Genomic DNA, 13,305 nt, shown 5'->3' with positions numbered 1-13,305 from the left:
ATGGGATGTCATATTAGTTGACTGTTTTAAAATGAGTTGCAGCAGCTGATTTTGTGGGGGAGCGCGGCCGGGTGTCAGCTGACTATCGCACATTAACCCCCGACACACCGCGATCAAACATGATACCTCATATAGTGTATGTATTTATCATATGCATGCATTTTTTGCACTATATCATATCCTTTTCTGCAGGATGTGGCCAGGCCTCTTTATGTTGGCTAGGTTTTTCTGGGGCGTCTTTCACTGTGCGCTGCAATTTTATAGTACTGGGCAGCCCGCCTGTTAATACAAGGGGCGTCATCAATAGGTTGCATACAGACACTGTGCACCGCACCTATCAGTGTGACTGGCGTCCTATGTGAGTTATATCAATGTGCATTTTTTCTGCTAGGCAGCCAACCCCTGCAATGTTTGGTTGGGGTGGTTGTTTTTATCAAGTAGTTTTCACCTGTGCCGCTCCTAGCCTTTATCAGTGGAGGCCTGCTGCATCCTGCTAAGTGTGCATTTGTCATCAGACAGGGTTTTGGGAAGGCCGTATCTCGTGGTATGTATTTTTTCTGAGTTTTTTTCTATGTTAGCTGTTTTTGATATTAGTGTTAGGACCCGCAATATTATGGGGACCCTTGACGTTGGGTTGCGGGCTTACTTTATTTTGGCCAAAATATTAAACCAATACCTCATATAGTGTATGTATTTATCATATGCATGCATTTTTTGCACTATATCATATCCTTTTCTGCAGGATGTGGCCAGGCCTCTTTATGTTGGCTAGGTTTTTCTGGGGCGTCTTTCACTGTGCGCTGCAATTTTATAGTGCAATGTTTGGTTGGGGTGTTTTATCAAGTAGTTTGCACCTGTGCCGCTCCTAGCCTTTATCAGTGGAGGCCTGCTGCATCCTGCTAAGTGTGCATTTGTCATCAGACAGGGTTTTGGGAAGGCCGTATCTCATGGTATGTATTTTTTCTGAGTTTTTTCTATGTTAGCTGTAAGCAGGGAGCAGGGCACGCCAGATCGCTGATCTGACACAGTGCTCTGCAAAGTGTCAGATCAGCGATCTGTCACTATACAGTGATGTCCCCCATGGGACAAAGTAAAAAAGTTAAAAAAAATTTTTTAGGTGTGTAAAAAAAAAAAAAAAAAAAATCCTAAATAAATTTCTTTATCTAAATAAAAAAAACAATAAAAGTACACATATTTAGTATTGCCGCGTCCGTAATGACCCGGCCTATAAAACTGTCCCACTAGTTAACCCCTTCAGTGACCACCGTAAAAAAAAAAACCGAGGCAAAAAACAACGCTTTATTATCATACCACCGAACAAAAAGTGGAATAACACGCGATCAAAAAGACAGATATAAATAACCATGGTACCGCTGAAAACGTCATCTTGTCCCGCAAAAAGCAAGCCACCATACAGCATCATAAGCAAAAAAATAAAAAAGTTACAGTCCTCAGAATAAAGCGATGCAAAAATAATTATTTTTTCTATAAAATAGTTATTATTGTATAAAAAGTGCCAAAACATAAAAAAATCATGTAAATGAGGTATTGCTGTAATCATACTGACCCGAAGAATAAAACGTCTTTATCCATTTTACCAAACGCGAAACGGTATAAAGGCCCCCCCCAAAAGAAATTCATGAATAGCTGGTTTTTGGTCATTCTGCCTCACAAAAATCAGAATAAAAAGCGATCAAAAAATGTCACATGCCCGAAAATGTTACCAATAAAAACGTCAACTCGTCCCGCAAAAAACAAGACCTCACATGTCTCTGTGGACCAAAATATGGAAAAATTATAGGTCTCAAAATGTGGTAACGCAAAAAATATATTTTGCAATAAAAAGCGTCTTTTAGTGTGTGACGGCTGCCAATCATAAAAATCCGCTTGAAAACCCGCTATAAAAGTAAATCAAACCCCCCTTCATCACCCCCTTAGTTAGGGAAACATAAAAAAATAAAAAAATGTATTTATTTCCTTTTTCCCATTAGGGTTAGGGCTAGTATTAGGGTTAGGGCTAGGGTTAGGGTTAGGGCTAGGGTTAGGGTTAGGGCTAGGGTTAGGGCTAGGGTTGGGGCTAGGGTTGGGGCTAGGGTTAGGGTTGGGGCTAGGGTTAGGGCTACAGTTAGGGTTGGGGCTAAAGTTAGGGTTAGGGCTGAGGCTAAAGTTAGGGTTGGGGCTAAAGTTAGAGTTAGGGTTGGGGCTAAAGTTAGGGTTGGGGCTAAAGTTAGAGTTAGGGTTGGGGCTAAAGTTAGGGTTAGGGTTTGGATTACATTTACGGTTGGGATTAAGGTTAGGGGTGTGTCAGGGTTAGGGTTGTGGTTAGGATTATGCTTGGGATTAGGGTTAGGGGTGTGTTTGTGATAGAGTTTCAGTTAGAATTGGGGGTTTCCACTGTTTAGGCACATCAGGGGCTCTGCAAATGCAAGGTGACGCCTGCAGACCAATCCATCTAAGTTTGCATTCCAAATGGCGCTCCTTCCCTTCCGAGCTCTGCCATGTGCCCAAACATTGGTTCCCCCATATATGGGTTATCAGCGTACTCAGGACAAATTGGACAACACCTTTTGTGGTCCAATTTCTCTTGTTACCCTTGGGAAAATAAAAATTTGGGAGGCTAAAAAACCATTTTTGTGGGAAAAAAATTAATTTTTATTTTCACGAATCTGCGTTATAAACTGTAGTGAAACACTTGGGGGTTCAAAGTTGTCAAAACACATCAAGATAAGTTCCTTAGGGGGTCTAGTTTCCAAAATGGTGTCACTTGTGTGGTGTTTCTACTGTTTAGGTGCATCAGGGGCTCTGCAAATGCAAGGTGATGCCTGCAGACCAATCCATCTATGTCTGCATTCCAAATGGCGCTCCTTCCATTCCGAGCTCTGCCATGCGCCCAAACGGGGCTTCCCCCCACATATGGGGTATCAGCGTACTCAGAACAAATTGGACAACAACTTTTGTGGTCCAACTTCTCTTGTTACCCTTGGGAAATAAAAAATTTGGGGGGCTAAATAATCATTTTTGTGGGAAAAAAATTTATGTTTATTTTCACGACTCTGCGTTATAAACTGTAGTGAAACACTTGGGGGTTCAAAGTTCTCACAACACATCTAGATAAGTTCTTTGGGGGGTCTAGTTTGCAAAATGGTGTCACTTCTGGGGGGTTTCTACTGTTTAGGTGCATCAGGGGCTTTGCAAATGCAACATGATGCCTGCAGACCAAGCCATCTAAGTCTGCATTCCAAATGGCGCTCCTTCCCTTCCGAGCTCTGCCATGCGTACAAACGGTGGTTTCCCCCCACATATGGGGTATCAGCGTACTCAGAACAAATTGGATAACAACTTTTGGGGTCCAATGTCTCCTGTTACCCTTGGAAAAATACAAAACTGGGGGCTAAATATAATTTTTGTGGAAAAAAAATAATTTTTTATTTTCACGGCTCTGCGTTATAAATTGTAGTGAAACACTTGGGGGTTCAAAGTTCTCCCAACACATCTAGATAAGTTCCTTGGGGGTCTAGTTTCCATAATTGTGTCACTTCTGGGGGGTTTCTACTGTTTAGGTGCATCAGGGGCTTTGCAAATGCAACGTGACGCCTGCAGACCAATCCATCTAAGTCTGCATTCCAAATGGCGCTCCTTCCCTTCCGAGCTCTGCCATGCGCACAAACGGTGGTTCTCACCCATTTATGGGGTATCAGCGTACTCAGGACAAATTGGATAACAACTTTTGGGGTCGAATTTCTCCTATTACTCATGGGAAAAAACAAAACTGGGGGCTAAAAAATCATTTTTGTGAAAAAAATTTTTTTTTTTATTTTCACGGCTCTGCATTATAAATTGTAGTGAAACACTTGGGGTTCAAAGCTGTCAAAGCACAGCTAGATACGTTCCTGAGGGGGTCTACTTTCCAAAATGGTGTAAATTGTGGGGGTTTCACACAACAGGGGCTCTCCAAACGCAACATGGCGTCCCATCTCAATTCCAGTCAATTTTGCATTGAAAAGTCAAACGGCGCTCCTTACCTTCCGAGCTCTGCCGTGCGCCCAAACAGTGGTTTACCCCCACATGTGGGGTATCGGCGTACTCAGAACAAATGGCACAACAACTTTTGCAGTCCAATTTCTTTTCTTACCCTTGGGAAAATAAAAAATTGGGGGCGAAAATATCATATTTGAGAAAAAATATGATTTTTTATTTTTATGGCTCTGCATTATAAACTTCTGTGAAGCACTTGGTGGGTTAAAGTGCTCACCACACCTCTAGATAAGTTCCTTAGGGGGTCTACTTTCCAAAATGGTGTCACTTGTGGGGGGTTTCAATGTTTAGGCACAACAGGGGCTCTCCAAACGCAACATGGCGTCCCATCTCAATTCCAGTTAATTTTGCATTGAAAAGTCAAACGGCGCTCCTTCCCTTCCGAGCTCTGCCATGCGCTCAAACAGTGGTTTATCCCCACATATGGGGTATCGGCATACTCAGAACAACTTTTCGGGTCCAATTTATTCTTTTACCATTGGGAAAATAAAACAAATTGGAGCTGAAGTAAATTATTTTGTGAAAAAAAGTTAAATGTTAATTTTTTTTAAACATTCCAAAAATTCCTGTAAAACACTTGAAGGGTTAATAAACTTCTTGAATGTGGTTTTGAGCACCTTGAGGGGTGTAGTTTTTAGAATGGTGTCAAACTTGGTTATTTTCTATCATACAGACCCCTCAAAATGACTTCAAATGTGATGTGGTCCCTAAAAAATATTGGTGTTGTAAAAATGAGAAATTGCTGGTCAACCCTGGTTTAACCCTTATAACTCCCTAACAAAAAAAATTTTTGGTTCCAAAATTGTGCTGATGTAAAGTAGACATGTGGGAAATGTTACTTATTAATTATTTTACATGACATATCTCTGTGATTTAAGGGCATAAAAATTAAAAGTTGGAAAATTGCAAAATTTTCTACATTTTTGCCAAATTTCCATTTTTTTCACAAATAGACGCAAGTTATATCGAAGAAATTTTACCACTATCATGAAGTACAATATGTCACGAGAAAACAGTGTCAGAATCGCCTAGATCCGTTGAAGCGTTCCAGAGTTATAATTTTATAAAGGACAGTGGTCAGAATTGTAAAGATTGGCTCGGTCATTAAAGGGACTCTGTCACCTGAATTTGGAGGGAACAATTTTCAGCCATAGAGGCAATCTTGCCTTGCGCAGGCGTGTACTATGGAGGACAGAGAATGAACTTCAATCCAATATTGCAGCCAGCATGCAGCCAGTGGTTAAGGAAAGGGTGAATCAAACACCCGAAAACCCCGCCTCTATGGCTGAAAATTGTTCCCTCCAAATTCAGGTGACAAAGTCCCTTTAACGTGCAAACCACTCTTGGGCTTAAAGGGTTAAGGAGTGTCTATATGTGATGTAGTGTAGCTGTATTAAATATATGTACTGATCATTGTCTTTCCCAGTTTCCAGTGTCTTTTTGGTCCTCATCTTTGCTGGCCCATGAAAGGACTGCTGATTAAGGTAGTGCTACTTCCATAACTATAAGCCTATGAGCCTCAGAATGAGGCTTACATTGTGAAACCGACATCTGATCCACACTTAAACCTCTGTGTGATCTGGCTAGTTTTATTTCAAGTCACTTGATCCACAAAAGGAGCAGAAACCAGGGAAGATAGCAATCAGTAAGTAATTGAAAAGATATGTTAAAAAAGAATTAGAGGATAACATTTTTGATGGGAGTGCTTTTTTAAAACATGTATTATCCAGTTCTGTGCTCACAATTATATACAAGTTCCATAGGATAAGACACACAGCGCATTTAACATTGCAAATAGTGCAAGGTTATATGGTAAAAATGGTAGACCACAGTTGTTAGGTCTTTAGACCAATGGAAAATGTAAAAAAATTGTACATATAGATAGTGAGAGAAAAGGTGAGTCATATAGTGTTTCATACACCTCTCTTAGTTTAGACTAAAACGTGACAAATTTCTGAAGGCTTTAATAGACGTTTAATATGTTTGTTGTGTCAGTGCATGACCACGCATCAAATAAGAAAATACATGCCTTCTTTGAGCAGATGTGGATTTGCGATAAAATTTTCACCAGTTTTAGGGCATATTATATCTGTTGAGCCGTGTGAGGCCCCCTCCCACTAAACCTGTCCAATCGTTTGCAAAAGTGCCGAGAGTGACATAAAAACTTGAGAGCAACAAACTTATGAGCAAAACACATGAGTGTCTAATAATCGGGATTTTTAATTTCAAGAATTTGACATAAAGTGAATAATGAATTCCTGACAATTTGTTTTACAATTTGAAGTTAAAAATATTTAATTAACAATACACGTTTTGCAACTAGTTTTTATTTTCTGCTCTGAACAGTAGTCTGGAGGTTTGACTTACAGAAAACACCAGGGCATAAAATGCATGAAAAGAAAAGGAACCATTCAATTTTATAGAGTGTACTGGGCATGTTCTGTGACATGTGCAGAGGTTACAATGCAGGGAGGGTGTAGAGATGAGCACTGTCCAACCATCAGTTGGCAGTGGCCTTATCTGGTATCATTTGCCTCCACTTTTATGTTAGAGCTCTTTCCTTTCACTGTAATCCCACTGGTGATAAAATTGAGTTGACCATTGACCTTGCCTATTGTTCAAAACTACAATATTCAGAATTGTATTTTTATATATACTAGATGGTGGCCCGATTCTAACGCATCGGGTATTCTAGAATATGTATGTAGTTTATTTATGGAGACTTAAGAATAATGCAATGAATACACAGGATTTTCCAGGTAAAATATATACATTATCAGTGAAGCGGTGTTTAAATCCCGAGCCAATATCGCTGATTAGTGTTGAGCGATACCTTCCGATATCGGAAAGTATCGGTATCGGATTGGATCGGCCGATATTCAAAAAATATCGGATATCGCCGATACCGATACCCGATCCCAATGCAAGTCAATGGGACGAAAATATCAGAATTAAAATAAACCCTTTCTTTCCTTGTAGGTTCATTCTACATGAAGGAAAACAACTAAGAATAATGCAGGATGTATTTGGGGAGGTGGCGGAGACATTAAAGTCATAGAGGCGTAGCCCAATCAAATAGAATAGCATTAATTTTTTTTTTTTTAAAGACGTTAGGATTGACAAAGATATTGACTATTTTTTTTTTTTTTTTAAATATTGATGTTTCACTATTCCACGCCCTTCCCCATTTTTTTTTTTTTTTACTTTTCCCACAATTTCATCTTCATTATCATCAGCATCTTTGACATCAACTTCTTCACCTTATTCATCTTCTTCTAAATCTTCTATCTATTTTTTTTTTTATTACATTCTTCATATTCATTTTATCCAACTATTATTATTCTTCCTATTCTACTTTTTCATCATATTCACATTTGTGACAGGCATTCCCGTAGTTGTTATCTTTAAAAGTTTGAAGATTACACCTTCCGTTCTGCCAGTCACAAAAGTTACATTTGTCTGCGTTCAGTTTGGCCTGCAGCATCAGGCTTTATCCAGGGGCACCACGAGGAGGAACGGACTCACCCCCATACACTGCTTAGTCTTCTTCTGCATATAATTTAGATAATATCTTTTGCTCTGATATTAAGTGTTATGCTTAATGTTCTTCTGCTCTTTGTTCTGCAGCCTCTTGTTCTTCTGCTTCTCGGTCTTCCATGTCGTCATCTCCAGGGTCGTCGTCTCCGCCGTCGTCGTCTCCGCCGTCGTCGTCTCCGCCGTCGTCGTCTCCGCCGTAGTCATCTCCGCCGTCGTCATCTCCGCCGTCGTCGTCGTCGTCGTCATCGGGGTGGTCTTCAGGGTCGTCATCTCCAGGGTCGTCGTCATCTCAGTGGTTGTCGTCGTCATCTTAGGGGTGGTCTTCCGGGTCGTCGTCTTTAGGGTCTTCAACTTGGAAATGTAGCAGAAGGTACAAGAAGGCTGAGAAAATGCCGAGAACCAGCTGATGGAACTGGAACTCGGATGGCTACCCGAAGGTCCAAGAGCCAATGGAACTACCGAGGACCAGCTGACGTTACTGGAACCCGGTTACTAAGCAGGAGGTAACCGTGCTAAAAAGCACTACCAAGGACCGCCTGACGTTGGCGGAACTCAGATACCCAGAAGGAGGCACCTAAGCCAAAGGCTCTGCCCGGAACCAGCTGACGTTACTGGAACCAGGATGGGGAGCAGAAGGTACATGAGCAAAAGACACTGCCGAGAACCAGCTGACGGTACTGGAACCCGGATGGGTAGCCAAAGGTCCAAGAGCCAATGGAACTACCGAGGACCAGCTGACGTTACTGGAACCCGGTTACTAAGCAGGAGGTACCAGTGCCTGAAAGCACTACCAAGGACCACCTGACGTTGGTGGAACTCGGATACCCAGAAGGAGGCACCTAAGCCAAAGGCTCTGCCCGGAACCAGCTGACGGTACTGGAACCAGGATGGGGAGCAGAAGGTACAAGAGCAAAAGACACTGCCGAGAACCAGCTGACGGTACTGGAACCCGGATGCGTTGGCCAACTGTGCAAGAGCCAATGGCACGACCGGGGACCAGCTGACGGTGCTGGAACCCGGTTACAAAGCTGTAGGTGCCCGCGCTTAAAAGCACTATTAAGGACCGCCTGGCGTTTGCGGAACTCGGATACCCAGGAGGAGGCACCTAAGCCAAAGGCTCTGCCCGGAACCAGCTGACGGTGCTGGAACCAGGTGGTGGACCCGAAGGTCCACAGGAGAGAACAGCTAGGCCGCGAGGCAGCCGCAGTTACCGAACCCCAACAGTCCTACAGGGGGAGCTTGGCCTACTGGCACTACAGAACCAGCCTTGACTACCAATTCACGCAGCCCACATAGGAAGCTCCTAAACTGGAGGCACCCTGGAGTTGGCTAACCCGACCGCAACACGACGGGGCAACGCATAGGTGTCTCAGTGAGTTTGACAGGACCCGGAAACAGCTGACGGTGCTGGAACCAGGCTGGGCACGAGGGAGTACCCGTGACAAAAACACTGCCGGGAACCAGCTGGCGGTGCTGGAACCCGGATGCGTCGCCCCAGTGTGCAAGAGCCAATGGCACCGAGGACCAGCTGACGGTGCTGGAACCCGGTTACTAAGCTGTAGGTGCCCGCGCTTAAAAGCACTACCGAGGACCGCCTGGCGTTGGCGGAACTCGGATACCCAGGAGGAGGCACCTAAGCCAAAGGCTCTGCCCGGAACCAGCTGACGGTGCTGGAACCAGGCGGTGGACCCGAAGGTCCACAGGAGAGGAGAGAACAGCTAGGCCGCGAGGCAGCCGCAGTTACCGAACCCCAACAGTCCTACAGGGGGAGCTTGGCCTACTGGCACTACAGAACCAGCCTTGACTGCCAATTCACGCAGCCCACATAGGAAGCTCCTAAACTGGAGGCACCATGGAGTTGGCTAACATGACCGCAACACGACGGGGCAACGCCTTGGCGTCTCAGTGAGCTTGACACTACCCGAAATCAGCTGACGGTGCTGGAACCAGGCTGGGCAGGAGGGAATACCCATGACAAAGACACTGCCGAGAACCAGCTGACGGTGCTGGAACCCGGATGCGTTGCCTATTCAAGATTGTCTTCCTAGAGCCCCAACTAGCGGTGTTGGAGCAAAGGGTAAGCAGGGGGAGCAGAGTGTAGGCCGAAGCCTGCACTGGAGGCAGCTTTGTGTCTGCTTTGCGTTTGCAGGACACGTTGCCGGCTACACAGCGGGGGAAGAGCTGGCGTTGCTGAACCCCACTGACACATTGGCTGGTGTTTTTATCTGTGCAGCTAGCACTTCCGGGCAAAAACTGGCGGTGTTAGAGCCCAGGGCTTAGCAGCAGGAGGAGGAGAGGAGCAGAGTGTAGGCCGCAGCCTAATTGAACCAATTTCAAAGGTAATCTTTAACCCACCCTCAAGTGTTACAATGTAGAAGAGCCACACCTTGTGCAGCAGTAATGCTCCACAAGTGATAGGTTGCTCTTTAAATTTTGCTCATTGCACACGCAGAATGAAAGACGTACACAATTTTGCCCATTGTACAGTAGAACTGTATTGGAGGCATGACTTGTCTTTTTAAGGAGACGCGGCACAGGTGTCCAAAAATAACGCCTTGGTGCTGGGCGCATCCTCCTGAGCGTTGTTATTTGCTGTACAGGAGTCTGCGCTCTTGTGTTATCCCTTGGCAATGCCCTGTGAGCGCTGCCCGTCTTCTGACCTCATTTCATGTTGGCCGGTGCGGTTAGCGATGGCCATGAATCCCAGACCCACAGTGTGATTTCTAAAATTCACACTGCGGGTCTGGGATTCCTGGCCTTGTGCAGTAAATATGTTCGCCGCTCACTCATGTCCTTACACCTGCCTCAGACTGGGCGGCCTCAGCTGATCCCTTATCGCATGCCGCGGCCATGAGGCCGCACAGTCTGAAGAAGGCGGAAGGAGGGGAGTGAAGACAGGCGAATATATGCACTGCTTGTGCCCATCAAGCACACCCTCGCTGTCAAAATAAATGAGACAACGAGGGGCGTTGTGTCGGGCAGGGCGGACGCACAGGCACAGCCAGCCAACCAATGATGTCAGAAAACGGGCAGCGCTACCAAGGGGGGTGCTGCGTATCATTAGTAAGGAAAGTCACACCTCAGGGGCAGTGTAATGGACTCTATTGAGACACATTTTGTACGTGTTGAGTTCCACGTGGGCAAGGAGAAAAAGTCAGCCACCTTGTACAAATGCAGCAGTACTGCTGTACAAGGTGGCTGTTATACATAGAAACACCTGGGGGTGGGGGTCAGGGTCCCTTTAATTTCAGTTCAGGTGCCTGCATGGCGTTTGCAGGTCACGTTGCCGGCTACACAGCAGGGGAACAGCTGGCGGTGCTGAACCCCACTAACACATTGGCTGGTGTTTTTCTCTGTGCAGCTAGCACGTCCGGGCCCCATCTGGCGGTGTTAGAGCCCAGGGTCAGCAGGAGGAGGAGAGGAGCAGAGTGTAGGCCGAAGCCTGCACTGGTGGCAGCTTTTGGTCTGTTGTGCCAGCGTGGCTTGTGCTGGACACGATGCCGGCTACACAGCAGGGGAACAGCTAGCGGTACTGAACCCCACTAACACATTGGTTGGTGTTTTTCTCTGTGCAGCTAGCACATCCGGGCCCCAACTGGTGGTGTTAGAGCCCAGGGTCGGCAGGAGGAGGAGAGGAGCAGAGTGTAGGCCGAAGCCTGCACTGGTGGCAGCTTTTGGTCTGTTGTGCCAGCGTGGCTTGTGCTGGACACGATGCCGGCTACACAGCAGGGGAACAGCTGGCGGTGCTGAACCCCACTAACACATTGGCGGGTGTTTTTCTCTGTGCAGCTAGCACGTCCGGGCCCCAACTGGCGGTGTTAGAGCCCATGGTCAGCAGGAGGAGGAGGAGAGGAGCAGAGTGTAGGCCGAAGCCTAGTAGAACCAATTTCAAAGGTAACCTTTAACCCCCCTCAGGTGTTGCAAAGTACAAGAGCCACACCTTGTGCAGCACTAATGCTGCACAAGTCAGAGGTTGCTCTATGAATTTTGCTCATTGCACACGCAGAATGAAAGACGTACACAATTTTGCCCATTATACAGTAAGACTGTATTGGAGGCGTGACTTATGTTTTTAAAGAGACGCAGCACAGGTGCACAAAAAAAACGCCTTGGTGCTGGGCGCAGCCTCCTGAGCGTTATTTGCTGTACAGGAGTCTGCGGTCTTGTTAGCCCTTGGCCATGCGCTGTGAGCGCTACCTGTCTTATGACCTCATTTCATGTTGGCTGGTGCGGTTAACGATGGCCATGAATCCCAGACCCACAGTGTCTTTTAATAAAGTCACAGTGCGGGGCTGGGATTCGTGGCCTTGTGCAGTAAATATCTTCGCCGCTCACACATGTCCTTACACCTGCTTCAGACTGGGCGGCCTCAGCTGATCCCTTATCACATGCCGCAGGCCATGAGGCCGCACAGTTTGAAGAAGGCGGAAGGAGGGGAGTGAAGACAGGCGAAGATATGCACTGCTTGTGCCCATCAATCACACCCTCGCAGTCCAAATATAGCAGACAACGAGGGGCGTTGTGTCGGGCAGGGCGGACGCACAGGCACAGCCAGCCAGCCAATGATGTCAGAAGACACCTAGTGTTACCAAGGGGGGTGCTGCGTGTCATTTAAAAGGAGAATCACACCTCAGGGGCAGTGTAATGGACTCTAATGAGACACATTTTGTGCGTGTTGAGTTCCACGTGGGCAAGGAAAAAAAGTCAGCCACCTTGTACAAATGCAGCAGTACTGCTGTACAAGGTGGCTGTTATACATAGAAACACCTGGGGGGGGGGCCAGGGTCCCTTTAATTTCAGTTCAGGTGCCTGCATGGCGTTTGCAGGACACGTTGCCAGCTACACAGCAGGGGAACAGCTGGCGGTGCTGAACCCCACTAACACATTGGCGGGTGTTTTTCTCTGTGCAGCTAGCACTTCCGGGCCCCAACTGGCGGTGTTAGAGCCCAGGGTCAGCAGGAGGAGGAGAGGAGCAGAGTGTAGGCCAAAGCCTGCACTGTTGGCAGCTTTTTGTCTGTTGTGCCAGCGTGGCTTGTGCTGGACACGATGCCGGCTACACAGCAGGGGAACAGCTGGCGGTGCTGAACCCCACTAACACATTGGATGGTGTTTTTATCTGTGCAGCTAGCACATCCGGGCCCCATCTGGCGGTGTTAGAGCCCAGGGAAAGCAGCAGGAGGAGGAGAGGAGCAGAGTGTAGGCCGCAGCCTAATTGAACCAATTTCAAAGGTAACCTTTAACCCACCCTCAGGTGTTACAATGTAGAAGACCAACACCTTGTGCAGCAGTAATGCTACACAAGTGATAGGTTGCTCTATGAATTTTGCTCATTGCACACGCAGAATGAAAGACGTACACAATTTTGCCCATTGTACAGTAGAACTATATTGGAGGCGTGACTTGTCTTTTTAATGAGACGCAGCACAGGTGTCCAAAAATAACGCCTTGGTGCTGGGCGCTGTTTCCTGAGCGTTGTTATTTGCTGTACAGGAGTCTGCGCTCTTGTGTTATCCCTTGGCAATGCCCTGTGAGCGCTGCCCATCTTCTGACCTCATTTCATGTTGGCCGGTGCGGTTAGCGATGGCCATGAATCCCAGACCCACAGTGTGATTTCTAAAATTCACACTGCGGGTCTGGGATTCCTGGCCTTGTGCAGTAAATATGTTCGCCGCTCACTCATGTCCTTACACCTGCCTCAGACTGGGCGGCCTCAGCTGATCCCTTATCGCATGC

Source organism: Ranitomeya imitator, chromosome 3, assembly GCF_032444005.1.
Source record: "Ranitomeya imitator isolate aRanImi1 chromosome 3, aRanImi1.pri, whole genome shotgun sequence".
Taxonomy (NCBI): Eukaryota; Metazoa; Chordata; class Amphibia; order Anura; family Dendrobatidae; genus Ranitomeya; species Ranitomeya imitator.
The sequence above is the reverse complement of the archived record's forward strand: the minus strand, read 5'-3'. Positions refer to the sequence as shown.